Below are 14022 nucleotides of genomic sequence, written 5' to 3'. Positions count from 1 at the left end.
TATAGGTTGTTATGGAGAACTGAGACTGCTCACATCTCATAACATCTACCCCCAACCAACTCTGATATGTGGGGGGAAAAAATCACCAACTGAGAATGAGAAGGTAGAGAGGCCAACACGTGGAGGTGCAGAAAGAGGCGAATCCTTGAAATAGCCCCTCTGGAGACTGAGAAAATGAGCAGGCCGGAGAATAGAGTGGGACTGCAGGCAGCAGTGAGGTCCCACCTGAGGTTGCTGAGCATAAATTTAAGGTAGACACAATCTGTGTGACAGGGTGATTTTTTCCTCCAGTGCCCAACAGCTTAGGTAAAGGAATGGCCAAGACAGACAGCTGGATTCAGGGTACACACTCTAAAATTTGTCAGGCAGATAAAACAGAAGAATAATGAAGTAATGGAGTTGAGAACACTGGTCAGAGGCCAATGTTATCAGCCATGGAGTCCTTCCTCAGTAGAGAAGGAATAGGGGACAGTAAGCAGATTATAGATAAGGGGAAAGGAGAAAGCAGAAAGACTGCAGATCTTAATAAGTTTGGAAAATAAACATGGTGAAAACAACCAAATGAAAAGAACTGGAGGACTCAAAAGTCACGGGTTCAGAGGTGCTGTGGTTTCTTGATGACATGGCCTAGGGGTGGCCGTGGGATTGAGTGACTGAAGCACAGTGGAGAAGGTAATTGGAAATGGAATCAAGAAACTGAGAAGTCAGGTATGTTTCATGGAAATACCTAGATAGCTAAACAGGGGGACGGATAACATTAGGAGAAATACCTACTGTAAATGACGAGTTAATGGTGCAGCACACCAAAGTGGCACATGTATACATATGTAACAAACCTGCATGTTGTGCACACGTACCCTAGAACTTAAAGTATAATAATAATAAAAAAAGGTCATTGAAGAGGATGGGTGTATCAGGGAGTTTGCTGATGATGGAATGAGATTCCCAAGGTCATAGAGGAAAAGTTTCAGAGGAAAGGGAATGTAAGAGATATAAGAAAAAATTTTTTCCTAATCTCACATACTCAACGAATACAACACTTCTGGTCACCAAAATGTGTGGAGGTTTTCCTCCACCTACAACCAATTCTTCAGTGGACACAATTATCCTATAATTTAACACAATTATCCTATAATCACTATCTACCTAGAGATAGCATTAGATCCCACAGGCGGAAGACTCAGTCTCCCAAGATTGCTTCCACTTCAGATGCCAATTCCAATGTTTCAGTATTGTTACCTATACTTCTGACTGACTGGTTATAAATTAGGGGTTCTCATGAGGATTCCACTTCTCAGGTTCAATTAGTTTGTTAGAGCAGCTCACAGAACTCAGGCAATCACTACTTACATTCATCACAAAGCATGTGATGTGGTTTGGATCTGTGTCCCCACCCAAATCTCGCATTGAATTGTAATCCTCAGTGTTGGAGATGGGGCCTGGTGGGAGGTGACTGGACCATGGGGTGGATTTCCTCCCTGGTGCTGCTCTTGTGACAGTAAGTGCTTTCAAGATCTGGTTGTTTAAAAGCATCTCCCCACTCTCTCTTCTGCTCTGGCTATGTAAGATGTGTGTGTTTCTTCTCCTTCCACCATAATTGTAAGTTTCCTGAGGACTCTTCAGAAGCAGAAGCTGCTATGCTTCCTGAACAGCCTGCTGAACTGTGAGCTGATTAAACCTCTTTTTTTTTTTTTTTTATTATAAATCACCCAGCAGCGAGAAGGGACTAATACAGGATATTACAAAGGATATAGATGAATAGCCAGATGGAAGAGATGCATAGGGCAAGGGATAGGGGAAGAGGCATGAAGCTTCCCTGCCCTTCATAGACATTCCACCCTCCAGGTACCTCTACATGTTCAGCAACCTGGAAGCTCTCAGAACTCTGTCCTTTGGGTTTTTACAGAAGCTTTATTAGGTAGGCATGATTAATGACATCATTGGCCATTGGTAATCAACTCTACTTTCAGCCCCTCTACCTTCCCTAGAAGTTGGAGGGTAAGGCTGAAAGTCCCATCCCTCTAATCATGCCTTGGTCATTCCAGTGACCAGCCCCCATCTTGAAGCTATCTAGGGCTCCCCAGCTACCAATGTCTTATTAGCATACCAAAGACACTCTTATCACTCTGGGGAGTCCAAGGGTTTTAATAGTGTGTGCCAGGAACCAGGGGAAGAGACCAAATATATATTTCTTTTCCTTTTTTTTTTTTTTTTTTTGAGTCACTCTGTTACCCAAGCTGGAATGCAGTGGCGCAATCTCAGCTCACTGCAACCTCTGCCCCCTGGGTTCAAGTGATTCTCCTACCTCAGCCTCTGGAGTAGCTGAGATGACAGGCTCCTGGCACTGCACCCAGCTAATATTTGTATTTTTAGTAGAGACAGGGTTTCGCCATGTTGGCCAGGCTGGTCTTGAACTCCTGACCTTGTGATCCACCTGCCTTGGCCTCCCAAAGTGCTGGAATTACAGGCATGAGCCACTGCGCTCGGCCCCAAATATTTATTTCTTGTCACAATATCACAGGGTGGAATGGAAAACTGAGTCTAGTATGAGGATGAGAGTTCACAAGAGGATAACTCATTGAAAGAACCTCCCCTCTTGGATACACATTAAGGATACTGAGGGTCTGAGGGATGGTGGGTTTAGTAGGCTGCACAGATGCAGAATTAGTGGGAATGGAAGAACATTTAGGTCTCTTAGCCTTCAGCTTTGTCCTGGCTGTGTCATACTTCCAAGGCTCCTGAGTCTCTGGAAGGAGTAGGCTGAGTATTGATTCCAGGGATAGGTTCAGAGCTGAGGGTTGCTGGTCTGCAGCACTGGACTGGTGTTGTCTTTGAGATGAATGCAGGCCTGTCCCAGCTCCTTCATTCCCTCATATGCCATACTGTCTCAGTACCTCTCTGCCTGTTCATTTTAGGGCTTGATTTTGTCTCTAAACTTAGAGTCCAGGAAAAAGTATTCAGTATCCTTAGAGCACTAGGAGTTGCGTTGGCAAAGGCAGATAGCCTGACCCATTATAGTATTAACTAATTTCAACCCACACTAATTATCAAAGGTATTCATTTAAGGAAAGATGTGGTGTTTAGAGTAAATCATATGGAAAAACTGCTTTCATTAAAAAAAAAAAAAAAAGGAGCCAGGTGCAGTGGCTCACGCCTGTAATCTCGGCACTTTGGGAAGCCAAGGCGGGCAGATCACGAGGTCAGGAGTTTGAGACCAGTCTGACCAACATGGTGAAACCCCGTCTCTACTAAAAATACAACAATTAGCCGGGTGTGGTAGTACGTGCCTGTAATCCCAGCTACTCAGGAGGCTGGCTGAGGCAGGAGAATTACTTGAACCCAGGAGGTGGAGGTTGCAGTGAGCCAAGATCACACCATTGCACTCCAGCCTGGGTGACAGAGCAAGATTCCATCTCAGAAAACAAAAAACAAAACAAAACAAAACAAAGAAGGATAGAGATAGAATTGAAAAGTTCTCTGACACATCAAATATTGATTTTTTTCTTAAATATGAAAGATTCACTTAGTTTTTTGTTTTGGCCTTGGGTTGGTTTATTTATGTACTATATTTGTTTTTATTCCCATGGTGATCTTCTTTCTTTCTTTTTTTTTTTTTTTTTTTTTGAGGCGGAGTCTCGCTCTGTGGCCCGGACTGGAGTGCAGTGGCCGGATCTCAGCTCACTGCAAGCTCCGCCTCCCGGGTTTACGCCATTCTCCTGCCTCAGCCTCCCGAGTAGCTGGGACTACAGGCGCCCGCCACCTCGCCCGGCTAGTTTTTTTTTTTTTTGTATTTTAGTAGAGACGGGGTTTCACTGTGTTAGCCAGGATGGTCTCGATCTCCTGACCTCGTGATCCGCCCGTCTCGGCCTCCCAAAGTGCTGGGATTACAGGCTTGAGCCACCGCGCCCGGCCTCTTTCTTTCTTTTTTCCTGAAGTGCAGTGGTGCCATCTTGGCTCACTGCAACCTCGGCCTCCAGGGTTCAAGTGATTCTTGTGCCTCAGCCTCCCAAGTAGCTAGGATTACAGGAGCACACCACCACGTCTCGCTAATTTTTTGTATTTTTAGTAGAGACAGGGTTTCACCATGTTGGCTAGGCTGGTCTTGAACTCCTTACCTCAAATGATCTGCCCACCTCGGCCTCCCAAAGTGCTGGGATTAAAGGGGTGAGCCACCGCACCCGGCCCCATGGCGATCTTTTGCTGTTGCTGCTTAAAAGACACAGGTCACCTTTTAGTTTCTGTCCAGTTCAATACACATGAACAATTTAGTTTTTTTTAGAACACTCTTGAGCCCTTGAAACGTCATACATAAGGGGCCAGCTTTCTTATGTTTTCCCTGTCAGCAGATTTTGTTAAGCACATCTTGCTGGTAGACACCATTTTATTAATGATGAGATTCAATGAACTCCTGAAGGGTAAGGTTTTTTTTTTTTTTAAAAAAGATCTTTTGATGGGGTTTGCTGTAAACCTCAAAGGTCTTCTCTTTATGTCTGTTCTACTCCTTTTCTCTTGCATTATTAATTCTCCCATAAATTGCATACTTCTAATGAAGTGTTAGCTTCATGCTGACTTCCTAAGTTTCAGGGCAGCATCTGGTGACACAGGGATTATTTTACAGCAGCGTCACAGCATCAGTTGACAAGAAGGTCAGTAAATAGCATTGTTACGGATCTTAAATGAATCCAACACTTACAGCAAACCAGGTGGCGTGGAGTTTGGGTGTATCAGATGTGCAGGGTAATGATGCAAATGACCATGCTTACACGACCCCTCTGCATGACTTAGGAACAATGCCTACATTATCTTTAAGATACAGAAAACACAAGTAACATGTAAGAGACGCTGTTTAGAGTCAGTTCTCTTGTTCACTAATATCAGTGTGTCATTAGTCATTCTTTGTATTCCCATGTAACTGATTAAATCTATTTGGGAAAAAGTGTCAGCCATCGTATCTTAGATTCTGTTTCTTAAAAAAACAAACAAACAAAACGAAGGGTGAGTTGGGGGAGGGCTGTTGATGGCAGTTTGCTGCTGCTGAGTCCGGCCTGCTGTTTCTGGCATTTTTTCATCTGTGCTGCCATCTAGAGAGGAGAATTAGAAACACGCAAAAATAAAGCCCCAAGATGGAGTTCAGAGAAAGTGGATATTTATTTGTAGAAAACTGGAAGAAACATCATGAGATTTGGGACTATAATTTTATGTTTTTCTCTTCTTTCTCTCTGTCCCTCCAAGATCCAAAACAGGACTTGGATATCTGTTTCTCAGTTTTTATGAGGACATTCCAGGCATTGCTGAGAAGCCATTTCCTGGATTCGAACTGACTTCTTACATACCTAAAATTCAATTGTATAAACTTTCTGGGACCGCTAAATTGTCAGGAAGTGGTCTCACTTTTCTATAGTTAAAACATTGCTGGAAATGCTCACATTCCCAGTCCTGTAGGATTTGGAAATAAAATGGCAGCTTTTTGTGTGTGAATGAACAAGAGAAAGAAGTCCTTTCAACACAGTGGAGCAGTTTCCTGAAGTCTGTGCCTTCCACAGAATCTACCAGATCTGTGGGATGTTTATAGGTGAAACGCTGGTCAAATGAATTTGGGGACTGCAAGGTAAAACAATGTTAAGCAGTTTTTATAGGCTTTAATTTACCAGTATGCACCACCAACTTGCAAGAGAGGAAAATGCTGGGCAAGCTTTCCCAAACTTGTTTGACCTTTAAACCCCGGGCTTTTCATAGACCTGGTGTTGTGTGGCACTTACATTCGGAGCTATTACAACAGGGAAAGGACGTTAGCCTGCTGCATGCACACCATGCACAAACACCAGTCCTCCCTGACCCCATCCTATTCCTTCTCTCTGTGTCTCAATATTTTTGAAGTTTTGTTTTGGTTTGAGTAGAGATTGGGGAATTTAACTACTTTTTTTCCTCTAGCAGGATTGTAACAGGAGTATGATCTGTTTGATACTTGCTACTCCCAGGTAAAACAAAGTAAGTTTACCTACAACATACGCCAAATTTTCTCTCTCAGCTTACATGTCAAAAAGCACATAGTAAGATAGTCTTTTTACTCAGCACACATTTAGTGTGCTCTAATTCTGTGTGAGGTACCACTGGGAGGGGAGAACAGAGGGAAATAAAATATGATCCTTGACTTAGTCAAATCATTAAATAGATGGAGTGATAAGTTTATACACAGATAACTACAAGATCCCTTATACAGACAAATAATGGTCATACTAGATTTAGTCATCATAACTGAAATAATAGGGCTTAGTTTATGTGGAGCAAGGCCATGGAAACTATCCATGGAAAAGGAAACTAACAGCCTTACAGAAACTCTGTTGTAGTGGCATCCATTGTTAGAATATTTTACCTTATTTGAAAAAAGGAAAAAGTCAATGGCAAAGAATATCTGTCTGTATTAATGCTGGAAAGTGACATTCTTCATGAAACTAAGTGAACAATATTAATAATGCTTCTCTTTTGATAATTTTTCTGCATTTTAGGAGATGGACCATATAATTCATATTTTGACTCAAAAGTAATGTCTCTATTTAGGTATTAATAAGGATATGATCCCTTACAAGGGATACATATTATTTCCACTTCATGAAAGCAACAGGGGCTCAGAGAATTCGTTTGTTTAATAGCTTGTAAAGGGCAGGCTTGGAATTCAAATCCAGTTCTATCTGGCCCCAAATTGTTATTTGTGTCTCCCTTTTTGTGGGGCAGAGTAATTTTAGAAAATGTTTGCATACTCTCTGATTTCTATAGCCTAAAAATATGATGCCAAAGCAAAATGAGGTAAACAGCTTTCCTGAGCTTTAGAGAATTACACATACACAAATAGGAGACTGCAAGCTTTGTGAGAGCAGAAACCTCAAGGTCATATCTGTTCTCTTTGCCACAGTAAGCCCAGCGCTTAGCACATACCTGGCATATAGATCCTCAATAATGATTTGCTCAATGTCGCGCATATGAATGACAGTGTTTGGGATTAGGTGGTAGGCACTCACGAAAACTTTCCATATCTTCTTGTATTTTTTGCAAGATAGCTCACAGTTTTGAATCTGCAAGGGAGAAATAAGATAAAGGTTAATACAGGCCATTTGAAAGTATGCCTTACCTCCTTATGAAATGGTCTGAATCTGATCAAGGGCAATTTTCACATTTGTGATTGTACTTTCCAGTTAAAACTCATAGTTAATTAATCATATTGTGAGTCAATTTGTGGATGATTGAGAACCTTCCCCTGCATAGTTGTTTGGTCATTCCCCAACAAATTCATTCCCTGAAAATGGCTAAAAAAATTAGGCTTGAAGTAAAACTAGATTTGAAGGCATCGACTAAATCTTCCTTATATCTGTATTCCTAGAATCTTGCTTTATAATAAGAGCACAATATATTTTGAAAAAGAAGGAAGAAAAAAGAAATCAAGGGTAGCAAAAAGGAAGAAAAATGAGTTAGGAATCTTGGATTTTAGCCTTGGGTTGACAATGTGAACTTGGGCCAGTCATTTCTTCATTTTGTTTCTCAATTTCCCTTTTTGGAAGCCAGAGGTATTGACCTAATTGACCACTGAGGCATCTCCAGATTCTAATTGCCTGTGGAAGAAAGAGACTGGGGTCATTCTTGGTATAACCATGCCCATGCTTCCTTGTGTCCACTAGGGGGGCACTGTAGTACTAGTGCAGTGGCCTCCATCTTCCAATGTATTCAATTCTGTTGACAGTTTTTTTCCTGTTTTAGTCCCCTGGAAAACATTCTTTTAACTTTCAAACTAAAATTTACACTACAAAGTATGAGATTTAATTTGGTACGGAACGCTGGATAAACATAGGAAGAAGGTAGTTCAATGATTAAAAGAGAAATTAGGGCTGGGTGTGGTGGCTCCCGCTTGTAATCCCAGCACTTTGGGAGGCCGAGGCGGGCGGATCACGAGGCTAGGAGATCGAGACCGTCCCGGCTAACATGGTGAAACCCCGTCTCTACTAAAAATACAAAAAAATTAGCCGGGCATGGTGGCGGGCGCCTGTAGTCCCAGCTACTCGGGAGGCTGAGGCAGGAGAATGGCGTGAACCTGGGAGGCAGAGCTTGCAGTGAGCCGAGATCGCGCCACCTGCACTCGAGCCTAGGCGACAGAGTGAGACTCCATCAAAATAAACTAAATAAATAAATAAATAAATAAATAAATAACTACACTAAATAAAATTTAAAATAAAAGAGAACACTTAGGAATCATAGAGCTATTTTGCATAGTTAGGTTATTAAGATGTTAAGATTTTTCTGTGGTCCCAAAAGGGAGCTTTTGAAACTCTAAAGAAACAAAGTGGAAAAAATTGTAATTCTTCCCAGAATAACAAAACATAAACTTAATAAGTATGTCAAATCTATGTGAAGACAACTATAAAATTGCCAAGGCTTAAATAGAGATATACCATGTTCTTGGATAAGAAGACTTGGCATTTAAAAAATTTAAAATTATTCCCCAAATATATTCATAAATATAATATAATTCCAGTGGAAATGACAACGGAATATTTTTTTGAAACTTTACAGAAGAGTTCTGAAATTCACTGAGAAAAATTAAACTGAAAAGAGTTAAGAAAAAAAGACAACCATTTGAGAGGAAGGAGGATTTGAACTGCCAGATTTTTTTTTTTAAAGATAATACAACTGAAATTAAAACAGTAGCATAATGACAGCAAAATAAACAAACAAGCCAATAAAACAGTGAGTCCAGAAACAAACCCAAGGATGGTGTCCTGGATGTGTGTGTTTGTCTGGTGTTTGTGTGCTTTAGTATTTGGCATCTCAACACTTTTCCTGTTACAGAAACTGAAAAAAGGCATATCTTTCTCTTCTAGACAGCAAGGACATCAGCACATAACTGGTTTGTCCAGTGGGATTCCCACACTGAATCCAGAAGGAGTGATGCAAAGATGCAGAGACCATCAAGCTATCCACCAAGACAGTGATGATGTCAGTAATTCAGGAGAAGAGAACGTCTGGTGGTGGCACTGTCCTTAGTTTCTATTTAGGCTCTTCCTATAACAGTTCTGCACCAAGTTCTGGCAGCATTCTAATCAGACTATTCCTACAGTGGTCCTTGGCTGGTTCATCTGCTGCCAGCCTCCTTTGGCTCCTGTCTGATTCCTGAGACTGATTTTTAACTTTCCCATAGAATTTTGTATATAGATACTGTTACTCTTTCAATAAATTCCATTATACTTAATATACCTAAAATTGGTTACTAATGCTTGCAAATAGAAATTCTGACTTGTACAGAAACTGGTAATGGGGATTCAGTTACAAACAGCAGACTTTCAGGGAAATCAGGAGAATCTGGGTATGCAGACTCATTGTGTTTGAAGATAATAAAAACCAATTAATATTCAAAGATGAGATCTGGAAACCCACAGCCTGTAGTAGTAAAATAGCTAATGAAATTAATGCCTGTGAGGATTAGGATTGAGTTGGATATTAAAGACAAGACCGTGGGGGACAGAATTGCTATTTTCACAGAACAGTATGAAGGAAATGAGTAATTCAAGAGCTGGGTGCTAAGGCTAGCTGTTTCATTTGAAGACATTAACAAATGAAAATCTCTAAATTCTCATCTTAAAACATGAACCGAAACCCAAGTATGAATTTGTTAAAAGAAACTTTTATAGCCCCAGGATGGAGATAGCTATAAACCAACATTTGTTCTTGTCAATTGCTGATTTGCAAATCAGTCAAATTCACCTCCTTACCTGGGGTCTTAGAAGAGCATGTGTTAAAGTGCTGATTCCGAAAGAGTAAGACCTTTAAAGTTAAAATGCTATATAGGGGAGAATTTGAAGAATGCAGAGACTCCTTGCCCCCAAACTCAGCCTTCTTTGCAGCTGAAGCTTTTACGTATAAAGCTATTTCTCCTGTGTTTGAAGAGGCTGAAACTCCCTAGTTTGAGGGAGTTACCTTATAAGAGGTTCTCTTATATCCTACTCTTACTCTGCACTATCTCCAGATCTGCAATTAGAGTCAAATTTGCTGGGCACGGTGGCTCACACCTGTAATCCCAGCACTTTGGGAGGCTGAGATGGGCGGATCACCTGAGGTCAGGAGTTTGAGACCAGCCTGGCCAATATGGCGAAACTCTGTCTCTACTAAAAAATACAAAAATTAGCCAGGGATGACGGCGGGTGCCTGTAATCCCAGCTACTCGCGAGGCTGAGGCAGGGATAATTGCTTGAACCCAGGAGGTGGAGGTTGTGGTGAGCCAAGATCACGCCACTGTACTCCAGCCTGGGCGACAGAGCAAGATTGTGTCCCCCGCCCCAACCCCCCAGAAAATTCTAGTGTGCTTCAAGAGGCCAGTTTACAAAGTGAAGCTTAGTAAGCTATGCAACAAAGGAATGGAAGAACTTCGCTAATTAATCTGTGGGATGTGAGTTAGAATAGATTATAAGAATGTTGAATGACGAAGAGGACACAATTTGAGATTGGGTTGAATTTACTAATAGGGCTTACAAGAGATTCTGGATTATTCTAGTTTGAGAAGCTAGGAATAATTCTGTTTGCTCTGCTAAATGTTCATCGAAATTTAGACTGAGGGGTGAGTCATACAAAATAAAACTGAGATGCAAATCTCTTAGGTAAAATGTAAAGGAACACATTTTTAAATTTTAGGAGACAGGAATGCTGGATTAGATTTGTCATATCTGAACCAACCACCCACCTCAATTGTGTCTTCCAAAAAAGGATCTAGCCAGGTGCAGTGGCTCACACCTGTCCCAGCTACTTGGGAGGCTGAAGTGGGAGGATCACTCCACCCAGGAGTTTGAGGCCAGCCTGGGCAACATATCGAGACCCTGTCTCTAATTAAAATAAAAATGATAACAAGGTCCAGAAAATACTCTTTACAAAGGCCTTGAGAAACAAATCTATGAGGGAAGGGTCAGCATATTTGAAACGTGATTTAGAGAACATTTCATGTAGACCAGCGATGATGCTGAAAAGAGGTTACAGTTGAATTTGGCTTACTGAGTTTCAGAGGGATGGCAGGATCCCAGAGCGACATGGCCTAGATAGCACATTTGCATGGGGCTACGTTGAAAGGTAGTAGGGTCAGTGTGAAAATCAGAATGCTCTGACTCATGGATTCATGGGAGGTGATTAACTGATCATGGAGTCCCCAGGACTGAAATAAATAAGAAGTCACTAAGGTCCTACTTGATTTGTATAGCAAACAAGCAAACAAACACAAAACCTTCATGTCTAGAAAAGAGAGACAGTATCCAATTTCCAGATGCAAATCAGTTCTCAGACACAGTTAAAGGAAATCTGAATACGCTCAAGGAAGTGCCTACTTGAATATACCTCCTGGAATACAAAGGGACTTGTGGCCATTTATTAGGACAGTTGTGAATGATGAAGCAGAAATAGTTCACTTTCATCTGGTACAGACAAGAATATAGCTTTACCTTCTTGCCACAGGATTACATCACCTTTTGGACCCTGGGTCGCAATGAAGTCAGCAGAAAGCTTCTTATTTCCTCATCTCACATGATACCAGATTATTCATCCTATACAGGTGGGGACAAAAGAGTAGAAAGCAATAAATTCCTTGGACACCTTGAAAAAGACATGTGAGAGCTCGAGTGGGAATTTTTCAAAGGTCCAGTGGTCTACAGAACATGTTTGGCTGTAATTCTAAAGTGAGAGATAAACTGTTGTACCTGAGCTCCTTTCCAATATGAAGAGGCACTATTTTGGTGGAACTCTTTGGATTTCAGAGGCTTGCTACTAGGTCCCAGTGGAACACCTAAGCCTGAGACACCAAGTGACTTTGCAGTCATAACTGCCTATCAGGATCCAGGTGTTAATTCAGGCTCATAACTCACTAGGCCTGGATAGTCCTGAGGATGAGTAAGTTTAGTGAGCACGTTCCTTGTATTCTCCTGCTACTTACATCTGTCACACTGCTGTCCCTCCCTAGCTTACGTGTGAGTGTCTCATGGGGTATTCACTATGTCCAATTGATTTGAGAGGAAAAAATTAAAATCTTGGTTTACAGATCCTTTTTTCTTGGCTTGAAGTGGGTTGCTTTAGCATTTACAGCTCACTCCAAGACCCAGAAAGACCAGGAGAAAGGACGATCCTTGGCCGGGCACGGTGACTCATGCCTGTAATCCCAGCACTTTGGGAGGCTAAGATAAGAGGACTACTTGAGGCCAGGAGTTTGAGACCAGCCTGGTCAAAACAGTGAGACCCCATCTCAATCTATAAAACAAAAAAGAAAAAGAAAAAGAAGGGGTAATCCTCAAAATGGGCAGAAATTGAAATAATATGTATCTCATTGTTCAGTTTGCCTGGAATTAGCAGTGGCTAATAGTTCGGTAACTTGACCAGTGACTTGGAAGGGTTAAGATTGGTCACAAGGAAGTCTGAGTAAAAAGTACATGAAAGGACCTCTAGGAATGGGCCAGAAGATGTGAACATTATATCTCATATTATCATTGAAAAGGAAAGTAGATATGATCAACTTATCTAGTTATCATGCTTAAAATTTTAATTAGTTCTGGAACTTACACTGAAGATTAATATGTACATCCAATAAACTTGATCCAGCAGTGGTTGAATCTGCCAGTGTGTGTGTGTATGTGTGTGCGTGTGTGTGCATGAAAAATTCCTCCTAAATCCTTCCTCACTCTCATTCTTCCCGTATAAACCCTTACGTTCCCCTGAGTATGGTTTAAAAGCCACTGAACTAGTTCAATCTCACTTTAGAGAATAAGAAAATATCCAAAAAATTGACTTGATCTGTCTCAGGCCATGTAGTGTCTACCAGAATAAAGGCTCAAATTCTCCTCTTAAACTGGTGCTCTCTCCAAAATAGCACGTGACTTCTGTAATTGAGAATAAATTCAATATAATGGCAACTCCACTCTTCCCTATTATCTAATCCATTACTCATCATGACAGAAAAGTATCACCATTTTCCATTCTTCAAAGCATGGAAAACTGAATGGCAGGATAGCTGCTTGAATGTAAAAAGATTAAATATTAGAATGCATATTTGTAATTTCCATCATATTACCTTTCTCCCTTAGACTTGGAGTGGCCTTCCACCTATACGTGGCAAACAGTGTAAAGGACATTGTATTCATTGTTAAATTAAGGGACAGGCAGCTTAAATCTTTGAAAGATGTCTCCAGTTGTGACTCGTATCTAACGTTGCACTGTCTAATACAGTAGTCACTAGTCATATGTGATGATCAAGTTGAAATCTGGCTAGTCTGAATTAAGATATGCTGTAAGTCTTCAAAATCTGGTGTAAATTTACCAGATTTTGGTGTAAATATACACCAGATAAAGATATATATCTGGTATATATTTAGATACCAGATATATATCTGGTATATAGATATAGATATATAGATATATATCTGGTGTATATTTAGAAGACAGTATGAAAAGAGAATGTAAAATATTTAATTAGTAATATTTAAATATTGATTCCATGTTAAAGTAATCACATTAAACAATTTTGGTTAAAGAAAATACAGTATTAAAATTAATTTCATAAAGGAGACAATCTGAGAAGGTTGTACATACTGTGTGATTCCACCCATATGACATTCTGGAGAAGGCAAAACTCTGGAGACAGTAAAAAGATCAGTGGTTGTCTGGGATTAGGGTGGAGGGAGGGATGAACCGGTGGAGCACAGAGGATTTTTACGGCAGTGAAACTACTCTGTGTGATACTATAATGCTGGATATAGGTCATAAAGTTCTCCAGACTCATAGAATGCACAACACCAAGAGTGAACCCTAAAGTAAACTGTGGACTTTGAGTGTTCCAATGTAGGCTCATCAGTTATAAAACATGTACCATTCTGGTGGGGGATATTGATAATGGGGTAGGCTATGCATGTGCAGGGGCAAGGGGTATATAAGGAGTCTCTGTACATTCCTCTTAATTTTGCTGTGAACTTAAAACTGCTCTAAAAATAAAGTTTTTTTTTTTTTTTTTTTTTT

General features: G+C 40.7%; 1 long non-coding RNA gene across 9 annotated transcripts in view; it reads right to left on the bottom strand.

Annotated features, from left to right (window-relative positions):
- LOC108527134 (uncharacterized) overlaps positions 1 to 14022 on the bottom strand; it is a 111416-nt gene that overhangs the window by 58097 nt on the left and 39297 nt on the right. For 3 of the 9 annotated variants that reach the window (XR_001884701.1, XR_001884703.1, XR_001884705.1), the window contains exons 2-4: positions 11466 to 11567; positions 6934 to 7070; positions 4116 to 4206 (exon numbers count right to left, since the gene is read on the bottom strand). This is a non-coding gene — a long non-coding RNA (uncharacterized LOC108527134). Of the gene's footprint in view, positions 1 to 4115; positions 4207 to 4698; positions 4804 to 4838; positions 5082 to 5125; positions 5602 to 6933; positions 7071 to 11465; positions 11568 to 14022 lie in introns of those variants that run through there. The other 6 variants (XR_001884702.1, XR_001884704.1, XR_001884706.1 and 3 more) reach the window with 4 other exon arrangements.

This window comes from Rhinopithecus bieti, unplaced genomic scaffold (genome assembly GCF_001698545.2).
Source record: "Rhinopithecus bieti isolate Rb0 unplaced genomic scaffold, ASM169854v2 scaffold_3062, whole genome shotgun sequence".
Classification (NCBI taxonomy): Eukaryota; Metazoa; Chordata; class Mammalia; order Primates; family Cercopithecidae; genus Rhinopithecus; species Rhinopithecus bieti.
This window is presented reverse-complemented; position numbering and strand designations above follow the sequence as displayed.